Source organism: Sapajus apella, unplaced genomic scaffold (assembly GCF_009761245.1).
Source record: "Sapajus apella isolate SASKATOON/1434 unplaced genomic scaffold, GSC_monkey_1.0 scaffold37, whole genome shotgun sequence".
In the NCBI taxonomy this organism is placed as follows: domain Eukaryota; kingdom Metazoa; phylum Chordata; class Mammalia; order Primates; family Cebidae; genus Sapajus; species Sapajus apella.
The window spans coordinates 15,513,163-15,541,054 of record NW_022436977.1 but is presented as its reverse complement, the minus strand read 5'-3'; the positions used below and the strand labels follow the sequence as shown (position 1 = coordinate 15,541,054).

The 27,892-nt window shown below is 38.0% G+C and overlaps 1 protein-coding gene across 6 annotated transcripts in view; it reads right to left on the bottom strand.

Annotated features, from left to right (window-relative positions):
• The window catches only part of ATP8B4 (ATPase phospholipid transporting 8B4 (putative)), a 381,647-nt gene that overhangs the window by 93,954 nt on the left and 259,801 nt on the right, over positions 1-27,892 (bottom strand). For 4 of the 6 annotated variants that reach the window (XR_004274964.1, XR_004274962.1, XR_004274963.1 and 1 more), the window contains one exon: positions 3,656-3,785. The exons of the other annotated variants lie outside the window; for them this stretch is intronic. The gene's annotated coding sequence lies outside the window, so the exon portion shown is untranslated. The remainder of the gene's footprint in view (positions 1-3,655; positions 3,786-27,892) is intronic. 6 annotated transcript variants of the gene reach the window in all.

Here is a 27,892-nt window from a genome sequence, read left to right as displayed (position 1 = left end):
CTGTGTTAAATGTTCTCCATGCTTCAGAGAACCTCTATGAAATATGTAACACTGTTATCTTTAATTTATAAATGAGAAAACTGAGGCTTAGAGTAGTTAAGCAAAGGCAGCTTGGAATTTGAAACCTCAATCTTCCCAACTCTGAATCCTGTGCTCTTAACCACTATTAAGAGCGCTTCTTCCTATCCACACATGAAAATCATATATCACCTTTCATCACTAAATGAAAAGCCACTAGAATGATACAGGTGGGAATCCAAACAGGCATTAAGAAGCCGCAGCCAGCTGTGTGGGTAGTGATGAGAGAGAGTTGCATGGAGAAGGCAAAACTTTGATTCAACTAGATTCCAGTAGAGAAAAGCGGAGTGATTACAAGCAGCAACAATAGCAAGGACAAAGATTTGAAGGTAGGATCAGCAATGTACTTTTGATAAGAGAGGACACAGAGGAACAGAACAGAACAGGCAAAATGATAGCAGGGCAGATAGCTAAACCATTGCAAGGGGAGGTGGCAGCCAAGGGAAGCAGGGCAGCTATTACTAACAAAACAAACATACCAAAACAAAGGCATGTTGCTCATTAAACCCAGGAGGAAGACAAGAAGAGCCTCTAAGGTAGAGGTTCTCGTTCCAAAGATCTACGGGACTTTGAAAAAAATCCCAGAAGCAAGCTCATACATACTATACCCCAGATCAATTCAATTCACATTTCTGGGAATGAAATCCAGGCTCCCGTGTGTTTGGTTCCTTTAAGTTCCCCAGTGATTCTAGCATATATACAGGATTAAGAATCACTGGTCTAACATCTTGGTTAAGGTAGCAGATAGGGAAGAAGTCTGAGTATGTGAAACAAGCTGGCCAGCTGAGAACTAGGCCAAGAAAAGGCGCACAGGCAGAAAGGTAGTGAGGACACAGACACGGACTGGGACCAACAGACCAGATGGGGTAGGAAAGCCATGACATACATAGACTCTGTAAGTAATCAAGAGGTATTTGGGTCCAGATCAACTCCGTTCACACCAAATTGATGGAGAACCACACTAGATATGGAGAGAGTGTAGACACCAGATATGCAGAGAGTATAATTAAAAGTAATAGCTTCTGCTATTTCTTAGCTATGGCACCCTAGGCAAGTTACTTGACCTCTGTGTGCCTCAGTGCTTTCCTCTGTAAAAATGGAATGTTAATCATATCTACCTTCCAGGGATATACATATAATAGGCATAAGAGAAAGACTGAAGTGAAGGTCCTCTAGGAGATTCCAGTCCTAAAACAGGTTGAAAACTGAAGTGAAAAGTACACATTCCTGAGAACCAGGAGATGGCAATAGAAAAGCAGGTTACTGCCAGGTAGTAGGAGAGCTTACTCTTAAGAAAAAAATGTAGTAATAATAGAGAAGGAGAAGCACAACATTTTTGGAAAGCAATGTGGAAAAATATAACAAGAGCCAGAAAGATGTTTGTACCATTTTATCCAGTAATCCTACTCTTGGAATTTATCCTAGAAAAATAAATTAACAGAAGAAAAAGAAACTTCAGTGTATAAAAATCTATAATATTAAAAAATGGAAACAACCAGAACTGCCAAATATAGGTCAATGGCTAAGTAAATTGTGTTTGGAATTTGGGAACTTTGTCTTATTTGTCTTTTAATTTTTTAAAGTTCAACCTTAATTATATAAGAATACTTTAAAAAATTATCATTGTATAAAAAATTTAATGCAATAAAAAGCTAAAATCCTCCTTAACCAATGTTAGTTTTCCATCTAAAAATTGCCACTGTTAAGTTTGGTGTGCACTCTGAGACATTTTTCAAGACAGTTACACAAACACCCACAGATACATTTACATATACATATATGTACACTTACATACACATATCTATAGAGCTATTTTGTTTACTGTATGGTACAAAAATGCTATCTTGGCTGTACTTGTTTTCTGCAATTTGGTTTTTTGTTTGCTTTTTACTAAGTAACGTGCCTTTAAGATTTTCATGTCAGTAGTGATAGTTATAGCTCACTGTTTTTAATTTAAGGATGAATATATCACAGCTTATTTAACCATTCCAAGTATTGGTGAGTATTGATGTAGCTTTCAATTTTCATAATTACAAACATCATTTAGATGAACACTCTTGCTTCTGTCTCCTGATGCACTTTAACAATCGTTTCTTGAGGGCATATAAAGAGTGAAATGGTTGGTTATATAGGGTCTATGCATTTTAAATGTTAATAGTTAAATGGCAGCACTAGCTTACATTTTGCCAGCAGAAGAGGGGAGTACCCAATGTCCCAGGCACTAATCTAAAGTGGATATTATCAAACTTTAATGTTTCCAATCTGTATTTTCCAACTTCTTATTAGAGTAAGCCTCTCCTTTGGCCTCTCCTTTTTGGTGTTTTAACTATTTGACACTTTTGCCAATTTTTCTAATTTATTATCATTTTGGTATCCCTGTAATATAGCATAATCAGTTTTGAGTTAAATGCTGAAATATTTAGTTCATTAAATTATACTTTTAAAATATAATCATAAAAACATATAAAGTATGTATGACATAATGCAGTTAGATTGAAATAAGAATAAATTATTATGTATAACACGAGGAGATATTCATACAATTGAACATAGGCTAGAAGTGTATACTTTAAGAACAATAAAACTAGAAATAGTAGCTAACATTTACATAGTATTTTACATATACTTGCCACTAATCAAAATGTTTGACATGTGTTAATATCTTTATTCTTTATACCAATATTATGAGATTTTTTCGAACTTGCTAAAAATCATTGTATAAATGGCAAAGCCAGAATCTGGTAAGTCTGGGCAATCTGATTCCAGAGTCTTTAGACTCTTAACTATTACATTATACTAATATAGCTGCTGTTCCTGCTACTGCTGCTTCTCCTCCTCCTCCTCCTCCTCTCTCTCCTCACCCCTCTCCCTTCTTTTGCTTCCTCTTTTCTTCTCCTTCCTCCTTCTCCTCCTCTTAATTTTGCTGTGAACCTAAAAAGTTTTTTTTTAATTAAGTCTTTTTTTTTCTTAAGTTGCTTAGTGAGAGCAGAGTTAAGACCAACAGGAATTAGAAGAGCTTAGAGAATATCATAGCAGAATAGTTAGAATGAATCCCAGTACACAAACAGGTATACAAAAAAAATTATTCATTGTGATTTAATTTTTATTTCTATTTCCTGCCAGTCTATTGGGAAATATAGCTTCAGTTATTTTCTCACTTCCCTCTTCTCCATGCTATGCAAAGCTTTGCATGTCAGAATGGGGGTGGGAGGAGCACATTGCCTATCATGCGGTCTTTAATCCTCCATTACCAGGCTACCTAATTTGTCAAAAGGACATCCTCTCTCCCTTTCCAGTATTCTGCCTGCTGCTTCTGTGCTCTTGTGACCCTCCTGGGGCCCAGGCTGCCTGTTATTCTACCTGCCTAGTTGCCTATACAGCCATTCTCTCTGTTGGGCTAGGCCTACCTCCCAGATGGTTCTGTCTGGGATGTGCGGTATACGTCCTCTTGCTCAGAGACACATAGGTCTTCTCACTCTCCCTTCCAAGACCAGGAAAATTGTTCTTCTAGACTGGGGAAAATTCTGATTTCATGGTTGTGGCCAAGACAAGTTTTGTGTCCGAAATTCACTCTTACCTCTGGGACCTAGGCATGTGTACCTATATCCAAGATGACTATTAGGATACTTTCTTCTTTTTATGCTGGCAAGTCTCTCACGAGATAATATGTACAGAGCCAACCATTAGCTTGCGGGTTGGGTGGAAAGCTAGAAATAAAAAAAAAAAAAAATTAATAGATTTTTGCAGATCCAGATAGATTGATAGAGATATGAGAAGTATCTCATGATATACTGCCACATAACCTCATCTAGGCATGAGAATACCCAAGGCACTCTCTCCCTTGGATGTTGTTGGCTCTTAGGTGGGTCTTTTATAGCCAACTGTTCTTTTTCTGAGTTCCCTAACAGCTGTACCAAACCTTTGTCCTTCCACTGTTACTTCTGACAGACATACTGCTTCACTCTTCATCATATTTTCCTTCTGTTGCTATCCCTGAAGATGTCCCATGGACAGCTGGGGCCATCTGCCTGCATATTTGCCAGCATACAACAAAGTGTCAGTTGCTTTCAATGACTCTGAAGATGGGTAGCTGGAATAGATAGCACTACTGGGGGCTTGCTGCCCTGAGAACAGGACTGTCTAGCTTCATTAGCGTGCAATCTATGCAGTCACATGAGGCCATGAGCTTGGTTTAATGCTCTGTTGTCATATGTTGGAATGTTTTTTTCTTTTTGAGATGCAGTATTGCCCTGTCACCAGGCTAGAGTGCAGTGGAGCAATCTCAGCTCACCGCAACCTCCACCTCTCGGGTTCAAGTGATTCTCCTGCCTCAGCCTCCTGAGTAGCTGGGACTACAGGCGCGTGCCATCACGTCCAGCTAATTTTTGTATTTTTAGTGGAGACAGGGTTTCACCATGTTGGCCAGGATGATTTTGATCTCCTGACCTTGTGATCCTCCCACCTTGGCCTCCCAATGTGCTGGCAGGCATGAGCCACCATGCCCGGCCCATATTGGACATTTTAATAGTTTTTTTAACTAAAGACCCTATGCCTTCATGTTGCACTGGGTCTCATAAATTATCTAGTTGGTCCTGCCTAAAGGTCATCATTTCAAAAGATTTGCAAGCTCTGTACTTGAAGATCCATCTCCGGAGTTTCTGAGACTGAGAAATCGTAAAGACAAACTATATTTCAATTTCATTTAAGGATACCATTAATGGATAATTTTCATAGGATTGGTTAAGAAGTACCCTTTAGGGTTTTTTTTTTTTAAGTTCAGAACTCTTGGGCTTTCAGGGTGATAATAATAATTCTTACAATCCATTTGTGAGGTTAATGAGTATACTCTCTTCTTCATTTATGATTGTACCCACACTTATAAAAATGCTAGAATAAAAGAATGGTTGCAAACTGTATGTTGGAATTAATTCAAACAACTGTTTTCAGAATGGTCAGTGGTTTGAGTAGATAGTGTCTTTATGCAGTACAAATTATTGTGGAAGCCTAACTGAACCAATCCCATGAGCAACACTATGCTAATTAATGTTCTGTCCCATGCTCACTCATGGATCACCTGGTCCTCTTTGACCATCACCTTCCCATTTGCTGTGGCATCAGACTTGAGTCAAAACCATGACACCTGAGCTCTAGGCTCCTTTGTAAGTTTCAGAGAGATTGCTGAGAATCCATTTTATCAGCAATCTTGCCCATTTCCATCCTGGTGAGGTTCAATGTACATGAAAGAAGTTATAGATAATATGGTAATTTCATTTCCCCAAGAGTTAACATAGTTTTAAAAATATTTGTATTTTTCCTGTCACATGAAAAATACCTCAGGGATGGAGGCTGCAAATCAGTATCCTATCCCACCAGCTTGAGAAATAAGTCACCCTTCTATCTTATCCCTCTATTTATGATAATCAACAGATGATTTTGTCTTCAGGCAAGGATCTGTTCAGCCTTTCAGAGGACTCAGAATGTCTTTCATCAAAGAAGGAAGAATGCTGTGGTCTGTTTTCTGAAATTATGTATGGCTCTTCAAGATGAGCTTTGGGTAACCAGCCTTTGGCCAGTGTACATCAACTTCTTTAATAAGTAGCATCATGAAGTAAGTGTCTGTTGACACATAACACTGTATTTTCAAGTGTCACCAAACTAGAAAGGCCCCATCTTCTCATTATCACTGCCCTTCTTCTCTTACAAATTTTACTTAAATCTGCCAATACAGAAATCAGAGAATTTTTTTAAAGTTTACACAATCTAAAGTGGGCTGGGGTTTGGGTGCAGGCATCAGTATGTTTTTAAAGCTCCCCAAGGTGATTCCAGTATGCAGCCAGGGCTGAGGACAACTGTCCTAAAGGAAAAAGAAAACCACTTTCATTGTTGGCTTCCTACAGCTTGACCAAGTGACTTAACAAATAATTTGATTATATATCCCTCAAACACCTAGAATGCTGCTAAGCACACTGAAATTGCTAACCTAATATTTGTAGATAACCTCTACAAATGACTGTGAAGAGTTTAAAATTCTTCACATTAAGTTCATACTATTGCAACTCATTTCTCATTTAGTGAACTATTTGGGGAGAAAGGAAGGACAGTAATGACTGTCAAAAAAAAAAAAAAACTAAAAGAACTTGGCATGAAAAGTTGGGTGGTATGTTGACCACAACCACACAGAAATGAGTAATGAAAGCAGACAGGAAAGAAAAATGAAGCTGCACTGGGGGACCCCAGCCAGCACGTGTGCACGCAGCTTTCCTTCCTGACATGTGGTTGCCTTTGGTGTATGGCTAAACGAGGAGGATGCCTGAAAAGCCTTATAAATGTGTTTGCTGAACATCGCTGACAAGTGACTGGACTCTAGCTCTCCCATCTGTCTCTGGCAGAGTTGCTGCCAGTCTTCCAAGTCTGGGAGAGCAACTGTGTGATAAATCACTCTGTAGCCTGAAAAAATCAAGAGGTTTTTTTTGTGTGTGTGTGTTTTGTTTGTTTTTTATGGTGGAGTGCCTGTTGCCCTCCAGGTAGTGATGTCTGTGGGAGAGGAATGGGTCCCAATAAGTAGTCCTCCTTGGGGAATTAAGTGTAGCTTTGGAAGAGTCCCCAGAAAAGCTAGGGGGACTGATATTGTTGCACTGAGCTGGGAATTTTACATATGAGATTACATTTAATGCTCACAGCAACTCTATGAGGTGGATATTTTATTGTCTATGTTTTGCCAATTCAGAACTTAAGGCTCTAAAAGTTTAACTCACATTTTGCAGATCATAGGGCTAGGAAGTGACAGACTGGGGGACTTAATGAAATCTGCTGTCTCCAAAGATGTGTCTTCCCTATAATAATGGTGTAAGTCACCCAAAGGTAATCAATCTGTCTTCCCTATAATAATGGTCTAAGTCACCCAAAGGTAATCAATCAGCTAAGTCTTCACTTAAGCCAATGAAATATTTGGGGTCACTATTCATATATATGCTCTTCTCCCTTATCCATGTGTATGGTCCCTCGAGCCATTGCCTAGATTATCTTCATCTCAAAAAGTAAGTCAGCCTACTGTGTGACTGTGTGGTGGCACGTAAGGTAGCAGCAGCACCTAGGAGCTTAGTAGTAATGCAGATTATCAAACCCCATTGCAAGCCAACTGAATCAGAAACTACATTTTAATGATATTTCTGAGGAAATCATTAAGTTTAAAAAGCACTCCCCTACACCAGAGAATTATTTACCTGAAAGGGAATTTAAGTTAGTGATTCTCAAATTTTTGTGAATTAGAATAACTTGGGGGAAGGGAGTTAAAAGCAGATTCCCAGGTCCTTTGCCCAAGGCTTCTAATTTGGGAGCTGTGAGTGGGACATGGACAATCTGCATCTTCTAAGAAGCAGCCCAGCTGATTCAGTTATAGGTGATATAAAAACAAGACTATGATGAACAGTGACTTAGTTATTTCAGCACCTACCACTCATTTTGATGAATCTGAGGTCAAGGAGGGGAGAGGGATGACTCAGGTTATGCGGTGGTTAGTGACAGGACCAGGATGAAGACTGCGTCCTTGAAGCAGACTAAACCTACCAGGTATGGCATTGTAGGACTTAGAGAAAATGACCAACCTTCTACCACATTTATTCTTTGTGCTGCTTTAGAATTATTAATCCATTTACAGTTCAATTACTCCCAATGAGAAAGGAATACTCTGGACATGGTGATGGAGGAAGGAGTGGGAGTCAATGGATCTCACTGGTCTTCTTTTTCTTAGACCTGGTATTTAAAGTTTGTTTTGTTTTTAATGAGCCAAGGGATTTATTTGGCAGAGGAGAGTTGAGGAGCATAGAGACACAAGTGAAACAGTACTTGCACCTACATCTGTATGTGCTTGTATGCACACTATCTCATTTAATCCTAAAATAGTCCTGTGAGGTACCATTTTACAGCTAGTAAACTAGAGTCAGGAATGGAATCCAGCCTTTTGGCCTCAGGGATCTCTCTGTTGTATGATTACCACTTTCTGAGGAAAGTTAGAAATTCCACCTTGAAACTGTAAGTAGTTGGTGGACCAGGGTTTCTAAATGCAAAAGAACCAATTATAATCATGATTAGATCACAGTTTAAATTTTATTATCTTGGCTATGGAATTCAATATCATCTCCAGCCCTTTACTATATCCCTTAGTAAGAAATGGGAGCAAGAGAAAAAAAATCTGTGGAGTGCTTTTATTCAGGAATTATACTTTTCTTTTGGAAGGTGGAATGACATAGTGGGAAAAGCATAATTTGTGGTTCAAATAATACCTCCTCCATTTATTAGCTGTATGAAACTGGTAAAATTTCCTAACATCTCTGAACAATGTTTTTCTCATCTATAAATTGTGTGATGAGAATCACAAAGATAATGTCAGTATATAGTTTGTCACAATGCTTGGGACCTAGTAAGTATTCAATGCCTGTAAATCATGGCTGAAATAGAGTGAGGAACACATTTATTTTGGTCAGTATTTTTGACCCCAGATAATCTGAATGAAACTTTTCTTTCTTTAGCTCTACGCTTTCTTCAAAATTCTCTATCTCAAGGAACTAGAAAACAAGAACAAACTAAACCCAAAGCTAGAAAAAAAAAAAAAGCCAAAATCATAATTGAACAAGCAAAAATCAAACAACTCCATTAAAAAGTAGGCAAAAGACATGAGCAGACACTTCTTAAAAGACAGACAAATGACCAATAAACATGAAAAAATTCTCAACATCAGGAATCATAAACTCTCTATATCAAAAAACTGGAAAACAAGAACCAACTAAACCCAAAGCTAGCAGAAAAAAACAGCTAAAATTATAACTGAATAAACAAAAATCAAACAACCCCATTTAAAAGGCAAGACATGAACAGACAGTTCTCAAAAGAAGACAGACAAGTGGCCAATAAACATGAAAAAATTCTCAACATCAGAAATTGTAAGAGAAATGTAAATCAAAACTATAATGAGATACCATCTTACACCAATAGAATGGCTATTATTAAAGTCAGAAATCAACAAATGTTGGCAAGGCCGTGGAGAATAAAGAACACTTACACACTGTTGGTGGGAATGTAAATTAGTTCAGCCACTGTGCAAAGAAATTTAGAGGTTCCTCAAATAACTTAAAACAGAACTATCATTCAACTCAGCAACCCCATTATTGGGTATATACACAAAATAAATTAAATCATTCTACAAAAAAAGACACATGCAGTCATATATTTATCACAGCGCTATTCACAATAGCAAGGATATGGAATTAATCTACATGCCCCTCAATGGTAGACTGAATAAAGAAAATATAGTTCGCATACACCATGGAATACTATGCAGCCATAAAAAGGAACAAAATAATGTCCTTTGTAGTAACATAGATGAAGCAAAGAGTGCATTATCCTAAGAGACTTAACACAGGATCACAAAACCAAAGACTGCATGGTCTCACTTTTAAGTGAGGGCTAAACAATGGGTATTCATGGACAAAAAGATGGCAACAACAGACACTGGGGACTACTAAACTGCTGGAGTAGGGAAAGGAGCAACTGTGGAGCAACTTACTATCAGGAACTATGTTCAATATTTGGGTGATGGGATTCAGTCATACCCCAAACCTCAGCATCACACAACAGACCCAGGTAACAAACTCATACATCTACCTTCTGAATCAAAAATAAAAGTTGAAATTAGTTTTAAAAGATTCTTTATCTCAATTAAGTAGCCTCACCATCTATCTACATTAAGCCAAGCTAATAACCTTGTGCTTTTTACTTTCCCCATCCTTTACCACCTATTTGAATCAGTGTTCAAGCTGAGCTCTGAAGCTCCTCATAAATCTGAAGACTAATTTTCACACCTGCATTCCTGTCTAATGTGCTCTGCATAATTTCTCTCATGTGCTGTCAAAGTAGATACAAAGCTCACCTTTTCTGGGTGAAAATTCTCCCATTCCTCCATGCAGCCATTGAAGCTCTCCATGTAAAATGCAAATCTGACTATGCTAAACAAAAAATAACTTTCTTTTTAAAATAGAACATTCCTCATTTGGAGTGTGTTTTGTGTTTCCTTGAGATTACATTCAGGTTATATACTCTCAGCTGTGATACTGGATGGGTGGTGCATGCTCAGGGTATCACCTCTGGAGGCATGATGCTCATCTTTCCCTTACTGGCAATGTTAACTTTGAACACTCTGGTAATTCAAAATACTTTCAAATTTACAGAAATGTTGCTGTCATGAAACAGTACAACAAATACCCATATGCCTTTCACGCAGAGTCACCTGTTTTTAACATTTTATCCCATTTGCTTTATCACTTGTTCTAACTACATAATTTTTTTTCTTAACTTTTTTTATGGTAAGCTGCATAAATCATGGAGCTTTAAATACTTCAGTGTATATTTCTTAAGTAGATAGTCCATATAGATATGGTCATATATAATCACAGTATAGTCATCAATACCAATAAATTTAAATTTGATATAATATTTTATTTAATCTGTCATTTGCATTTCAATTTTCTCAGATGACTTATTAATATCCTTTATGGCATTTTGCCTTCTAGTATAGGATCCAGTCTAGGGATAGGTATTGCATCTAGTGGCTTTGTCTCTGTAATCTCATTTAGTCTAAAATATTTCCACAGCCTTTCTTTGTCATTTTTTTTTTAAATACAGTCTCTCTCCTTTTTGCTAGTAGAGTGTTTCTTATTCTGGGTTTTCTGATGTATGTTTGTGGCTACATTCAGATCATGTATTCTCAGCCAGAACGCTGCATAGATGATGATGTGTCCTTCTCAGGACACAATGTGGAGGAACACTGTGTCCATCTACTTCAATGAACGTTGGTTACCCTGTCAAGTTATTGTTCAATTCTCCATGATGACATTGCTATTTTTTTATTCTTCACAGAAGATAATTTAAGGCAATGTGGATATCCTTCTCTTCATCAGATCTTTCAAAAAAAAGCTCAGAACTTTCAGATTTAGTAATTATTGATGATTCTTGCCTGATGCAATCTTTACTGTTATAGTTGCCAAATGATAATTTTCAACTCCCATACCTTCTCGAGATTTACAAGTTGGCTATCAGCATTCTACTGTATGCAAGAGCCCTCCATCCTCCCTCATTCATTCACAAATAAATAAATGAATTGATAAGCATTTGGGTTGGTTCCACATTTTTGCAACTATGAATCTTTTTATTATCAGTATGGACTCATGACTTTTTATTTTTCAATTGTTTATAGTTTATCATTATATTTAAGCATTTTGGTGCTCAAATTATCCCAGATTTGGTCAATGAAAACCCTTTCCAGCTAGCACTTTGGTAATTGTGACATGACTCCATCATTGTTTAAAAGTGCTTTCTTACTTTCCAGCATAACAAGCTGTTCCAGGCTCATCTTGTACCTACCCTATCTCATCCCTGGAATCAGCCATATCTCCAAAGACCCTTGATTCCTTTTAGTGGAGAATGGCATTAGAGACCAAGATTTGGGTTTTAGGTGTGATCATTGCTACTTGAGTGTCTTTGATTCTTGACTCTTACAACAGACCTAGGAAATAGATATATGTACATCTATACAAATACACATATAAAATACATATATAAATATACATCAAACATGCATACAAACACAAACATACATATACATGTCTGCTTACATGTGTACATCACATGCATGTACATCACATGCATGTACATCACATGCAAGTACATAATTCAGGAATCATCAATTCACACTGATACCTACAATTCCAGTGCCTGCCCATGGGGTTCTTTCTTGCCTTCTCTCATGCCATATATGGTTTTTTTTGTAGTTTTCGTTGTTGTTGTTGTTTAGTATTTGATAGCACAACAGTGTGACTACCATCAATAATCATTTATAATTTTTTTCTTTTAAAAAAATTGTATATCCATAGGTTATTGGGAAACACGTGGTGTTTGGTTACATGAGTAAGTTCTTTAGTGGTGATTTGTGAGATTTCAGTGCACCCATCACTCGAGCAGTATACACTGAACCCAATTTGTAGTCTTTTATCCCTCACCCCCTTCTCACCATTTCCCCCGATTCCCCGAAGTGCACTGTATCTTTCTTATGCCTTTGTATTCTCATAGCTTAGCTTCATCATATGAGTGAGAACATATGATGTTTGGCTTTCCATTCCTGAGTTACTTCACTTAATAGTCTCCAGTCTCATCCAGATTGCTGTGAATGCATTCATTCATTCTTTTTATGGCTGAGTAGTATTCCATCACACACACACACACACACACACACACACACACACACATTTTTGCAATTGTTAATTGTGCTACTATAAACATGCATGTGCAAGTATCTTTTTCATATAATAGGTACAAATCCCAGTAGCAGGATTTCTTACGCTGTATTTGTACATTCCTTCTTCCATAGTTAGAACCTTTACTCCCTTCCACATCATTTACTTAACTTAATCCTGTAACTCATCTAAAGTTGTTTCAAAATTGCTTTTCCCATATTTCTACAAATTAAAAAAAATAGGGCTAAGAGTTCGGGATTTGTTTGCTATCCTTCTCCCCTTACCCGTCATGCCCAACCTTGGCCAAAATTGAGGGTATAAGGTCAAAATTGTCTTTGTAAGTTACATTTATTTACTCTTTCCTTCCTCCTTCCATCCTTTCTTTTTTTTCTTTCACTATGGTTATCATATTTACTGAAGATTAGGTTTATTCTTTTCTTTCTACTTTTATGTTTTTCCTCCTTCCTTTTCTTATTGATTTAATTTTATTTGTTGAATATGTAGAACATTCACATTTTCTAAGCTAAAAACTATTTTTCCTGCTTTAGCAAACAAAAAGTAACATACTATATGCTCTTTGCTTTATTCACTTAATATTGTCTCCTGGAAATTACTCTCTATCAATTAACAGAGATCTCCTCATTCTTTTGTATAGCCATATATTACTCCATTGTGTGAACGGAGCTTTTAACTAGGCCTCTATGCTTAGATATGTAGGTAGTTCTTATACTTTGCAATTATAAGCAGTGCTGCATGAAATAACTTTGTGCATACTTTTTTTTTTATATTGTTGGGAGAATATATTCAGGGTAAATTCCTACAATTAGCATCCTGTGTTGAAGGGTGAATGCACAATGTAATTTTAGTATGTGTTTTGAAATTCTCTTCCATAGGAACATATGCCATTTTACATTCCACCAAAAATGTATAAGAGAGCCTGTTTTCCTGCAGCCTTGCCAACAGTGAATTGTCAAGCTTTTAAATGCTTGCCAATCTGATAGGTAAAAGTGTCAGTGTAGTTTTAATTTGCATTTTATGTATTATGAGTGAAATTGAACATGTTCTTACATGTGTAAAAGCCATTTTAAAATTTCTCTTATGAATCATCTATGTATTTTGCCCTTTTTACTATAATATTTTGGTGGTTTTCCTCAATTTTTAAAAGTTCTTTATGAAGTAGATTTATCATCTATGGTATGTTTTACAATATTTTCTCCTAGTTTGTCATTTGTCTTTTGACTTGGTTTATGATGTTTTTGCCACTTAAAAGGCTTTTATTTTATGTAGTCAAAGTTATCAATATTTTCTTAGATTGCATCAAGATTTTTTAGTCACCGTTAGAAAGCCCAAGTCTTACTATGTGATTTTTAAGAGGTTTGGATATATGCCAAAAACTAGCAATAGTACAAAGAACAAAAGTACTGCAATAGCAGCAAAGGCAAAATGCTTTGGAGCACTAAGTAGAGTTGCCAGATTAAACACAGACTGACTAGTTAAAAGGTGAGTTTCAAATAAGTATTGAATAATTTTAAAGATACATTATATCCCCAATATTGCATGGAATTTACTCATTAAATATTGTTTTATTTCAAATTCAAATTTGACTGAATAACTTGTATTTTTATAAATCTAACAACCTTAGTCCCAGGGAAAGATAAACAAATCCCAGTTTGGGCTTATCCTGTGTTGTCTACTTACCTTCCTAAAAACAGATCAGTCCTCTTGACCTAGAACCCTTGCCACCCAAGTTGTCTCATGGTCGTTGATTCATCTGTGTAGCCACTGTTCCCACATCTGTCATATGATTTCTTTTCCATTACAAAAATAACAATTTTAGAGGTAAGGATGTAGACAGAATGTAGTGCACAGAGCAAACACACCTGGATTTTAATTCTAGCTGCATAATCTTGGGAAGTTTATTTATTGTACTTAAGCTCCAAATAATATCTACTGTATAGGACTTATATAATTAAGTGAATTAAATTGTGTTTACATATTATAAATGTTCCGTAATTGTTTTCTATTATTACTTACTAAACTCACACTTTAAGCAAATATAGTTAAGGTAGGTCTTTTCATCAGCAAAAAGGGGTATAAAGTCATAGCATCCTAATCTGTTAGTGAGTATACTCATTTCTCAGATAAGGAAACTAAAGCGCAACTCATCATTATGATATTGGGACAGGGATCTTCAGTTATGCTGCTTCCTAGTACAAGAATCAGTCTCTGGCCAACTTGGAATGGGATATGGCATTGGGAGGGAGATGGACACAGGACAGAGTAAGGGAACTGAGGGCAGGAATTAACCAAGATATCGGAACAGACAATGGGAGAGGCTGACGGATAAAGAGGACAAAGGGTTAATTGATAAAGAAAATACACAGGGAAGAGTGAAAACACAAAAACCAAGTATGAATGTGAGAGAAGAAAGTAGTAAAATGCTTTTTAAAATGCCAGTTAGAGGATTAGCAGAGCAAATGAGATGATATATATAAATGGCTGGACAAATAAGTGAATGAATAAGAAACTAGAGAAGTGAAGATGACTATGGGGGTGAGGAGGAATATTGCTTACATACTATAATTTATAGTTTTTACCTATAATTTTGATATTTAATCTTTATAGTCATTCTGTGAGGTGAAAAGAGTAGATATTTTCCCCATTTTATAGAATGAGGAATCACTTAGATCAGAGTGGATAAATCATTTGCCCAGGATTATTAGTATAAATAGGTGTAGGGCTAAAATGAGATCCCAGAGCTCCTAGTCACTTCCCACATAATACACTCTTATCCTTAACAGCCTCAGGGACTGTGGTAAGAAGAATGAAGGGCAAAGGGTCTAGACAAACTCAGGGCTTCTAAAAAAGCCAGGTGTTTGGTATGTTCCATACTGAGAGATACAGGTCTGCTCCACGGTAAGGACCAGAATTCAGGATATGAATTGTTTCAATTCCTTGTTAAAAAAAAAAAAAATGAAATTCCTTCAAGCTAGAAAACTAGGAGGCATGGTCTTCCAGACTGTTGATTTCTCTTTGATCTAGCTGAGCCTCCACAATTTGTGACATGAACCATAAATTTGGTCTTAGTTCACTTCTCAAAACCTGCAGGCTACCCACTAATCACAGAAGCCAGCATCCAGTCTCTCATCCCCAGGCTCATCTTCCAGGGCTGAATCCATGTCCTTTGGATGGGGCCAGTGTATTAATTGGCAGACAAATGGAGGAAGTACAATTTTCCTATAACCATTGTTAATTCCTTCTTTGATGTTCGTTTACAGCTGCAGTGCATACAATTTCATCTGAATCAGATTAAACTCCGATAACCCTGGGAAGCCACAACACTGCTAGGGGAGAAAGATTTATACACACAATTCCTTTCCACAGCAAGAAAAAAGTCAAGGTAGAAAAAAATCGCCACCAAATCAGTAGTGCTTTCTTACAAGTTTTCTGATGTCTTTTTGAGGTTATTCTATTTAGTCTCAGCCACATTCTTGTGTTCCTCATCGCATATGTTTAGTAGAGTTTGTGTACCCCCAAAACTTTTTTCTTGAAATCCTAACCCCCAAAGAGATTATGTTAAGGAGGTAAGGGGGGACCTTTGGGTGGTCATGGTGTAGGCGGCATGGTGCGCAAAGCCCTCATGAATGGGCTTAGTGGTCCTCCTCATAAAAGAGACCCCTAAGAGCTGGCTAGTCCCTTCCACCATGTGAGAAAACAGTGAGAAGCCTGTATGAACTAGAGTGGGCCATCACCAGACACCAAATCTGCCAATGCCTTGATCTTGAACTTCCAAGCTTCCAAACTGAGAAATAAATTTCTGTTGTTTGCAAGCTACCCAACTTATGGTATTTAGTTAAAGCAGATCAAATGGACTAAGAAAGTCCTTGATGATAATAGGAATACAGACATACAGGTATTGATCGACTTACCACCTATGCAACTTACAACCATTCGACTTTACGACCACAATCGCTAGCCACGACTGCTCCGCGTCTGGCAGCACAAACATTGCCCAGCTGGGCGTACGACAGTGCGGACCAGTTTCCGGCAGCACTACCACCTCCGCGTGCACCATTTCAACTGTATATATAGCCTACTCAACTTACCACCAAATCGTGTTACAACCGGCCCGCGGTTGCGACCATGGTCGTAAGTCAAGCACTAGCTATACCTCAGAAATATTACAGGTTCAGTTTCAAACCACAATAAAGTAAATATCTCAATAAAGTAAGTCACATGAACTTTTTTATTTCTAAGTGCATATAAAAGTTATGTTTACACTACATTGTAGTCTATTAAATGTGCAATAGCATTGTGTCTAAAAAATGTACATAATTTTAAAATACTTTATTGCTTAAAAATGCTAACAATTATCTGACCCTTCAGAGAGTCGTCATCTTTTCTGTTGATACAGGGTTTTATCTTGATGTTGATAGCTGCTGATGGATCAGGGTGGTGGTCGCTGAAGGGTGGGGTGGCTGTGGCAGTTTCTTAAAATAAAACAGCAATAAAGTTTGCCACATTGATTGACTCTTCCTTTCACAAAGATTTATCTGTAACATAAAATGCTGTTGGATGGCATTTTACCCACAGTAGAACTTCTTTCTATATTGGAGGCAATCCTCTCAAACTCTGCAATTGCTTTATCAACTAAGTTTATGGAATATTCTAAATCTTTTGAGGCCATATCAACAATGTTCACAGCCTTTTAACCAGGAACAGATTCTAACTCAAGAAACCATTTTCTTTGCTCATTCATAAGGAGCAACTCCTCCCCTGTTTTAAGTTTTATCATGAGATTTCAGCAATTCAGTCGCATCTTCAGGCTCCACTTGTTCTTCTGCTATTTCTACTACACCAGCAATTACTTCCTCCACTGAAATCTTGAACCACTTAAACTCATCATGAATGTTGATGATCTTCCAAACTCCTGTTAATATTGGTATTTTGACCTCCTCCCATGAATCACGAATGTTCTTAATGTCATTGACAAAGTTGAATCCTTTCCAGAAGGTTTTAAATTTACTTTGCTCAGATCCATCAGAAGAATCACTATCTGTGGCAGCTATAACTTTTAAATGTATCTCTTAAATAAGAAGACTTGAAGTCAAAATTTCTCCTTGATCCATGGGCTGAGGAATGGATGTTGTGTTAGCAGGCATGAAAACAACATTCGTTTTCTTGCTCATCCCCATAAGAGGCTCCTGGGTGACTAGGTGCATTGTCAATGAGCAATAACATTCACCATAACAGACACAATAATAATAAAATTTAAGTTTGAAATAACGCATGAATTATAAAAATGTGGTATAGAGACACAAAATGAGCCTATGCTGTTGGAAAAAAACCCTCCAACAGACTTGCCTAACACAGGATTACCACAAACTTTTAATTTATGGGGAGAAAAAAAGCAGTATCTGTGAAGCACAATAAAGCAAGGCATAATAAAATGAGGTATGCCTTGCTGTCTTTGGGAAACAACAAATACCCAAATGATCATTAATGTGACACAGTTCTCAACTTCTGGGTGAGGCTGGAAAAGGGCCATGGAGTTGGTAAGCATTGGAGTGTGGGAGGAAGCTTGTGAGTCTTGAGAACAAGGAAGCTTTTAACATTGTTCTAACATCTTATCGCTGGTCTTACAACAGGAGTTAGATATAAAAAGCCTGCCTTTCTTCTCTAAATTTCCATCTTTATCATGATTTACTCTTCCTGTCTGGGAGAGACTTCCTAAGCCAAGATTCAAGCGGAAGACAGTGTTTTATCACAGCCGTTTTCTTTTTACAATACATAAGAGTGTGAGCCATACTCTCCCAGTTTACCTTGTCCCTTATGCCTGCTACTTAAAATAACACAATTCAAAACTCTTGAAATATAAAAATCTTGCTCTTCTTTCCAATTCTAACAGGCAATAGGAAATATAGACTATGGTGTGCGGCATCTGAAATAACACCCAGTGATCTCTGTCTCCTATATAATCCCCTCACCTTGAATGTGGTTTGAATCTAGTGACTTGCTTCTAACTAACAGAATATGGCAAAAAAAAAATGACAGGATGTAACTTCCAGGATTAGGATTAAAAAAAGCTGTGACTTCTGTCTTGCTCTCACTCCCTCACTTGCACTCTCCTCCGCCCTATTACTTGCTCATTCTGTTGAAGCCAGCTACCATGTTGTGAACCACCCTATGAAAAGGCTCACACAACAAGGAACTGAAAGAAGCATCTGGCCATCAGCCAGGAGGCAACCAAAGCCCTTCATCCAAAGCTCATGTGAACCGAATCCTGACAACAACCATGTGAGCTTAGAAATGGATAATTCTCCAGTCTAGTCTTCAGATGAGACTATAAGCTCAGCAGCTTAGTCCATTCGGACTACTATAACAAATACCATAAATTGGGTAGTCTGCAAACAACAGAAATTTATTTCCCAGTTCTAGAGGCTGAGAAGTTCAAGACCAAGGTGATGGCAGATTCAGTGTCTGACAGGGGCCTGCTCTCTAGTTCATAGACAGAGCCTTCTTGGTATGTCTTCACATGGTGAAAGGCACTGCTAGCTCTCCATGTTATCTCTTTTAAGGGCACAAATGCCATTCATGAGGGCTTTGCACTTGTGGCGTAATCACCTCCCAAAGTCTTCACCTCTTAATACCATTACCTTGGGGCTTAGAATTTCAATTTTGGTGGGACATAAGTATTCAGTAAATTGCACCCCATCTTGTGAGAGACACAGAGCATAGAACCAAATAAAGCCATGCCCACTGAAATTATGATAACTATTTTAAGACACTATGTTTGGGAGTAATTTGTTATACATCAATAGATAATTAATGAACTCTTACTAAACTATGCCACAAATTTGACATTGCAACAGATCAGTTCATCTTATCAGCCCAACCTGCATTTCCTCACCCTCATTAGTGAAGCCAGTTCTATTCTGGGTGCACTGGTTTATGACATCAACCAATTTCCATATTCTCTTGGCCTGCTCCTTAGTCAAGCAATCCTCACCCCGCCACCTCATTTATGCTATTGGCACCTTTCTGACTCATAGTATTTTTCCTTTCTTCTTGTTCTCAATAAGCCTTACACATTTTCCCTGTAGTAGATGCTTAGTAAATCATTGTGAATGTCAACATAATTTCAAATTATTCATTCAAAATATTTACTGAGTACCTATTATATGGTAGGCACTAAGGATGCAGTGACGAATAAAAATAGACATAAGCCCTGCCTTCATGGAGCTTACCATCTAGAGAGAGAGGCTGATAGTGATACCTGTCAATTACACAAGCAAATGTGTTAAGTATTAAGTTTACTGAAGGGGAGGTAAGAGTGCTATAAAAATATTAGAAATAAAGAAATTTTATCTCGTGGAGATTAAAGGAGACTCCTTAAGAAAGTGGTAACTGAAGTAACCTCTTAAAGGTGCATAAAAGGAGTTAATTTGGTAAAAGTAAGCTGAGGGGTTGGTGAGGATAGAACCACTCAAGACAGAGGAATCATCAGGTGCAAAGTGGAATGTCTGCAGCTCTTAAAGAGAGCCAGTGAGTCTTGATGATAAAGGGATAGGGACATGTGATGTGAGATGAGTGGATAGGTGGTTGAGGGCCAGACCGGAGCCTATCTTATTTTCGGGAAACTTTGAATAATGGAAATTCAGGACTATCCAGACATTTCTGTACTCCAACTACATCCTCTTGGTAGCACTCCAGCCAAGCAGGTCTCAAATATTCATTGGCCCTATGTAAGGAAGTTGCTTTTTGGAACTTCTTTTGATGACACTGTTAAAAGAAATCATGACAATAAAAATCTGAAAAGACACAGCCCCTGACCACAAAACGTGTGTGTTCTAGTAGGGGACTCACCTTAGAAAAAACAGTCTCTGAATCACAACACAATTGCACGTAAAGTCATGAACTAAATGCCATAAGAGAACTCAAATTTAAATAACCCCAGGGGGAAAAAAGGAGTTGACTAACGGGTATATCCCACTTGGTCTTGGCTTCATCCAAGCCATTTTCAAACCTCTCCTGGGCTAGACAGTCCCAGGACTCAAAGATGTCTTGTGGCACAGTCTGGATCATGAGAAGAGAGAAAGAGATCTCAAAAAATAGAAATGAAAACAAAGACCCATGAAACTGGTAGAAGATAAAAAGGGCAGAAGAAACCAAGGCTACATCGATAGAACTCTGTACTGAATAGCTCAAAGTTGCTTTTCTCTTTGGGATGCTACAGCCATTTTGCTCATGTTACATGGAAATGATAGAGGATGGCAAGCACATGTGACTTCTGTGCCCAGAACAAATTGATACTCATAATAGACACATGTTGAACAACTGGGGAAGGGTCATTTATTATACAGGATGTCTTCATCTACAGGGATTATAGAGGTTTTCACAGAAAGAATTGCATAGTTTGTGAGCTCAAGATAATTTAGAGCTCTGTTTCTCTCTCCTCTTCCCCCTAACTTTGGAATGCAGCCAGCCAGTGCAGATGGCCTCACAAGACTTTCTGTAAGGCTAGTAACTATGAGCAGAAGAGAAAGTGTGTAAGCCCCTCAGGGAAAGCTCTGTACTCATTAACTCTATTCGGCCCTACCTGTGCAAGCATCCCCCTCTTGAACTCAGCCTCTAATACTCAGATTTTCAACAGATTTCAAGCAACCCTGACAGTCTTCAGCAGCCCTGAATAAAGGATTTTAGGCTCAAACACAACCATCCATGGAACGAAAACCTGAATAGTAAATTCCAAATATGCCATAATATTGGATAACTGTCCATATGGAATTTTTAGGCATGTACACATTTTCACCAATAGCCACCATTTGTTAATTGTGTTCCTGGCACACCATTCTATATATATTATCTCACTCAATCCACATACAGAGCCCTTTAAAAAGGTACCATTATCTTTATTTTACACATGGAGAAACCAAAGCTCAGAAAGTTTAAGAAAACTTCTCTAAGATACAGAGTAAGCAGCAGAGGCAGAATGTTAACTTAGGTGAGTCTGTTTCTGGGAACCAACAGCTTAACCCTAATCTGTAGAGCCTTGCATGATATACCCATACACTATGCCTGCATTGGACTTTGAACCCACTTATATAACACTAAAAATTTTATATAATATTATTATTTAGGATTTTGTGAAATCCTCTTTGAGGGTATTCTCTAGCACTGTGCCTGGCATATGGTGGGCCCCCCAATATTTATAGAATAAATGAATGTGCATCAAGGTAATTTCCAGAGAAATTACCTTCTCTGGAAACTTTCTCTGAATATTACCTTGATGAACAGGTAATTTGTGCATTCCAGGAATAAGGCATGGACTAATTTTGGAGAAATTAATAGCAATTATGCTAAAGAGCCAAGCAGAGACTGCTTAGTAACCTCTCATTCTGACCCCTGAATGGGACATTCATCTTTGAGATAGGTACTCATCATCTTTAGTGTTTACCACAGGGACTTGGAGGCCCCTTCAAAGCTAAAACCTCCCTCACCATGGCCCAGGCAATCTCATCAAAACATCTTGTCTGAGCACAGAGCCTGGGATCCTAGCCACACACTCATGTCTTCTGAAAAAACATCTTCCTTCATAGGGCAGGACCTAGGGAGCATGACTTACCATGACTCAGGGAAAACCCAGAGAAAGTGAGGGCTGCTGCAGTTTCTTCTCTTCCTGTGGAAAGGTCAGTTGATCCAGGGCCAGAGCTCTCCCATGGAGCCTGGGATGCTCGCCTGATGTCACTGATCTGTTCACTTGGCTTCACGACTTCTGCTTTTCCTCCCCGAGGGGCAGGATGACACCTCAGGGGACTCTCATCTGATTCATACCAGACGTCGAGAGGAAGCAAATGAAAAGTGAGAACACACATTCCTTCCCTTGGCTGAGTGGAAGTCCCAGTAGTCACAATAACCAGCAGTCACTGAACATGTGTGGTATGCCAGCCACCATGCTAAGGACTACATGCACAGTGAATATTTACTCTTCTGTTTATTGAGTGCCTACTCTGTACCAGCCACTATTCCAAGAGCTTTACAAGTATTATTTCATTTAATCCTTATGACAATCCCATGAGGTAAATCCTATTATTATCATCATTTTACAGATAAGAAAACTGAAGTGGAAAGAGAAGAATTAACTTTCCCAGGGCCACAGAGCTGAACTATGGTAGAAGGAGGTTTGAACTCAGACAGCCTGGCTTGAGAAGCCATTCATTTAACTATTGCAATATATGAACTAATTCTTATAAGTCCTCTGTGGTGGTTACCATCCTTCCCATTTTGCAGATGAGGAAGCCGAGGTTCTGCTAATGTTAAATGACAGGGGTGAGATGTAGAAGCAATTAACTGGGATAGAAAGAATATGACTTTATTCTGGTCCCAAGTCCTGAACTCATTCTATAGCATCATATTGAGTAGAAGCTTAGTTGAGGTCTAATAGGAAATACTGTTTACAAATCACCAGAAGGGCAGCATTGTAGAAGCTTTTTTCTGCAGGATTCTAAGGATGCTGATTTTATTCTTTCAAGATGCATTATTCTGAGAATGGCTATTGCCACCGCACACTTGCAGACGAAGGGCCCCTCCTCAAAACTCTGACAAATATGCATCAACCCAGCCTGGGTTGAAGAGATCAAGAAGGAGTTTGAACACCAGGCCCAAGAGCTCTGCCTACCCACCTCCTGACCCTAGGCTCAAACTGAGAAGCTGTGGTGCCAAAAATTCCTCACAAGTACACTACCTTCATTCTAATTTCTAGTCCCCTCTGTTGTTTATTAAGTGAAAAATGATGGCTGGCTTATAAGGAACATCAGATAGCCTACTTCAAGTCCACAGCAATTTTCAGGACTGGCATTTGCTGTTACTTTCTAGGTCTGGCCACTGCCTGGTCCATAAGAGAGGCGTTCATGACCAAGATGAGTAGGTATCACTTGCTTACATTTTTTGCCACTAGTGCAAGCACATTCACCTTGATTTCTCTCCAGTCATGTGGTTTGAGTTACTTTGGCCAGAAGCAGGAACTGAGGCCCAATCTGTTCTGCACCCACAGGAAACTTCACAAAGGTTTATATATGGAAAGCATTTGGGGGTGTATCTGTCTTGGCTGTGGGGACAAGTGGGGCTAAGCCATCATCTCTGCTCTCAGTTACCAGACTGCAGAGAGAGGCCCTTGCCTCCTTCCACAAGGTGTTTCCAATAAAGGGGGCACATTTCCTTCATTAGAAATAAACACAGATTGACAACATTATAGCATTTCTTAGGAAAAGAAGAAAACAGTCTTCAGATTTCCTCTGTAAGCTCCTTTGATGTGCATCTAGGTGGGCTGTGATGGGGAGGAGAGAAGTGTATTATGAGGAAAGCAAGAAAAGCGCCCACACCATTCCATCACTAGACATGGCTTTCCAAGCTTAAGAGGGAAGGATGACATCTACTTAGCTACATCACAGACCATCAAGGCTTGAAGAGACATAGGCTGCAGCCTCCCTATAACGCTGATGAGGACACAGAGCCCAGGGAGGCTGAAGAACTTGACCAGCTTACCCAGCAGTCAGGACAGAGCTGAAACTAGAACTCGCACTCCTAATTTCAGTCCAGTGAGTTTTTTGAAGTACTCCATTTCATCCAGCCATCTCAACAATTGAACAAATCTGTTCATGTGTGGTTGGTGCTATAAGGCAATGGTTTTCAACCTAGGCAATGGTATGAACCTCTGGATTATTTGAAAGATTACCAACACTTGGGCCTCACACTCCGCGATTTCAACTTCATAGGTTTAGTGTGAGGTCCAGTATAGATATTCTTAAGATGTCTCCACTTGATAGTCACAGAGTTGAGAGATACTACTTTAAGGAAAATATATGGGAAATACTGGCACTTTCCTCTCCATTTTGCTGTGAACTTCACACTGCTCTAAAAAGATAAAGTCTTAAGAAATAAAATGGGAATATAAACATGAAAATATGTTCTCTTCTTTCTAGAATCTCACAAGGAGGCAAACAAATACATAACTTCTGGGCTAGGTGCTATATAAGGTCCAAGACAAATGCAAGTGTGATCCTGACTGAACTATGCTTTCTATGGCCAGAGGGCCAATGTGGGTGAATTCTACTGTTTGTTCCACTGAGGCAAAGCTTACTCACCTTTCCGGGCCTATCTCAAATTATGCCTCTTCTATGGATCTTTTTAACAAGACTTCCAAAACAGCTGGCATGCCTCTTCTTTGAACTCCTACACTACTCACAGGTCATAGACAAACAATTTAGCACCAAATTACATATTCTTTTCATTATTACGCTATAGTAATAATGAAATAAAAGCGTCTACTTATTTGGTGCATACTATGTGCCAGCCACTCTTTACATTTCCTACACTGTGCCACCAATGCTCCCAGGAGCTCTATGATGCTGATATTAATATACCCATTATACAGATTAGGAAACTGAAACTCATAGATGTCAAGTGCCTTGCCCCAACCAGACAGCTGGTAAAGACATGAATTCAGGTATGCATGCCTCTGGAGTTTTTTTCAATGTGTCATTTTGTATAAATTACAAATAATACTTCTTTATTACAGCATGTACTCTTGACATATTATTTTGCAAACTGAAAACTTCTTTGTTGTTCATTCACTTGTTTAATTCTTACTACAGCCCCACTATTAATTCTATTTCTGAGGGAATAAAGTCTAGAAAAATTAGATAAAATGCTCAAGATTCCATAGCCTGGCCAGGAACCCAGGTGTTCTATTCCAAGTTCAGGGCCATTTCATTGCCCATATATGCCATGTGCCATGCTCTGTCCCATGCTAACCTGAAGTCCCGTAAGAGAAAGCCTGTCTTTGATGCTGCTTTTGTATTTCCCAGTGATATCAAGCTATGTAGCCTGTTGCTTCATTAATTGATTTGCCAAGAAGTAGCAAGAATGTCCCCATGAGGTGGCCAGATCCTAAGGACCTGAAGAACAAAACCATAGCAATTTGGTGGGGCTGAAAAGAACTGCTGAGAAGATATGACTGTGGGTTCTTTTTAGTGCCATGACTAAGTTATACTCTTGAAAAACAAACAAACAAAAAACCAACCTTTCAGGCACCATTTTTGAAAGAATGATTCTCAACTATCTACATCAACTAACAGAAGTAAACAGCAAAAGTGAATGAAGTGACCTGCCCATGACCACAGGATGGATCAATGGAAGAGAGAAAGTCAACTTCCATCCTTCTCCCCCAAAAGTTTCCAATTTAAATCCCCCAAATTTCCCATTTAAATCCCAGTTATCTTTCTATGACACAGCAATGTCTATTTAGTCATATCCCACCTCATTTCATAAAGGATTCAAAGCTGCTTGCAACATGAATAAATAAAATAAGCAATGATAAAATATAAACAAGTAAAGACTACCAAGGCTGAGGAAAATGTAAATATAAAAAGTCAGGTCCAAGGAAAAATGCCTTATTAGTCAGAGAAGAAACTGTCTAAAGCTCAAAAGACTGCACTACAATTAAAATAGATCTTCCATGCATGAGGTTTAGTTGATGAGGTATTTTTAAGGGCTCGGTCACTCCTGTGGGATTTTACTCCATGCCGGATATTGACCCAGAAGAATAATTAAAGCAATGAAACTATAGAATTTATCCCCAGGATGTGGTCAGCACACAATATTCATGCTTCCTTAGTTAAACAGGAGATATGTTTTCCAAGTCTAATGTTGCCAAAAAGACCACGTCAATGCTTTCTGCAGAACAGAGCTTGTATTTCAACAGCAATTCTGAATCATGACCATTTATTTATTTAACAAAAATTGTGACAATAAATTATCTGCCAGGAACTGATGCATTGCTAAGTCAAAGACAAGACATAGTCCCTCTCTTATAGGACTTCTTTCTCTGGAGGAGCAGAGACCCTTGTAAATATACAATCAGTAAAAACATAACAAGTATGATTAAAGAGGAATGCCTAAGGAGTGGTAGAAGCAGGAATAGAGACAACCACATCAATGAGGTTATCAAGCACATCTTAACTTCTGATCTAACATCTTAACTTATAACACATCTAGTTACAAGGATGCAGAGCTTCTGGGTTGGCAGGGGTGGGGGTGGGCATTCTTAATTGAGTGGAACTGACAGAATCACAGAAGAAAAAACTTGTTTTTGTGACTTGATAAACATCTCCATATTTCTGATTTTATTTCGTGGAGAGTAAGGCAGGCAAATGCAGCAGTGCCATCTCAAAAAGTGGTGGCTAGCAGGAACAGGATAGAGGAGTGTGAAGAAAAGCTGTAGCAAGTACTTTATAATATTCAGGTTAGTGAGACGAATTTCTTGGCGGTGTAGGCATACTGGTTTTGGCAATTCTCCATATGATAAAAGTAACTTCAGGATCCAAATCAACTTTCTGGCTAACTATGCATCTATTCAAACCACCTATGATCACATTTAAAACAAGTATCTAGCATCTCAAGAGAGATTTAAAATGGAAGGTTTGTTTGCCACTGATCTGTACCGAAAACTGGAAGATAGCAATCAAAAGTGACCAAGTGCTTCAACCGTTCAGGTCTCTGGTGCCTGACTCAAAAATATGAAGCACCCACTTCTGGTTGACTCAGCTAAATAATACTTTGGCAATCATATGAAAATATAGTAGGAACACACTATATTATACTATGTTACACTATATTTACATATTATATAATATATAATATCAATATATTATATTTATATATAAATATAATATATTTATATTTATATATAAATATAAATATATTTATATTTATATAGTATAGTATAGTATGAATGCTGAATAATTCACAAAATTATTATGAGCAAAAAGCAACTGGCTTAGTAGAAGTTACAGTGATTGATTCCAGCATATGTATCAGAAGAAACCCCAAAGCAGAGGTCCATGGAAAATGGACACTTGACTAGTGTTAGCTCAAGGCAGGGTCTGACTTTTTACTGTAGAAACAAAAGCAGATAAGGTAACTTTCAAAGAAAATAACCTCTTTTTTCCTTAAACTGACTCATAGCTTAGAAGTTGAGGAAAATAAAGAAACTGCTAAGAAATACTGAAGGGTGTTGAATGTCTAAGGGAATCAGATAAAAAAAAAGAAGAGCCTTAATAGGAAGGGTGCACATTTATGACCAAAAATTAAGCTACCAGAAATTTCGAAGAATGAATCCAGAAGTCTTAGCTAGAGCAATCATGCAAGAGAAAGAGATAGCAGGCATCCAAACAGAAAAAGAAGAAGTAAAATGATTTCTCTTTGCTGATGATATGATTTTATACACAGAAAATCCTAAAGACTCAGCCAAAAGGCTCCTGAAACTGATAAACAACTTCAGTAAATGTTCAGGATACAAAAATCAATGCACAAAAATCAGTAGCATTTCTAAACACCAAAAATGTTCAAGCTGATAGACTCAAGTCAAAAAGGCAAACCCATTTACAATAGCAACAAAAAAATAAAATATCTAGAAATACATCTAACCAAGGAGGTGAAAGATCTCTACAAGAAAAACTACAAACACTGCT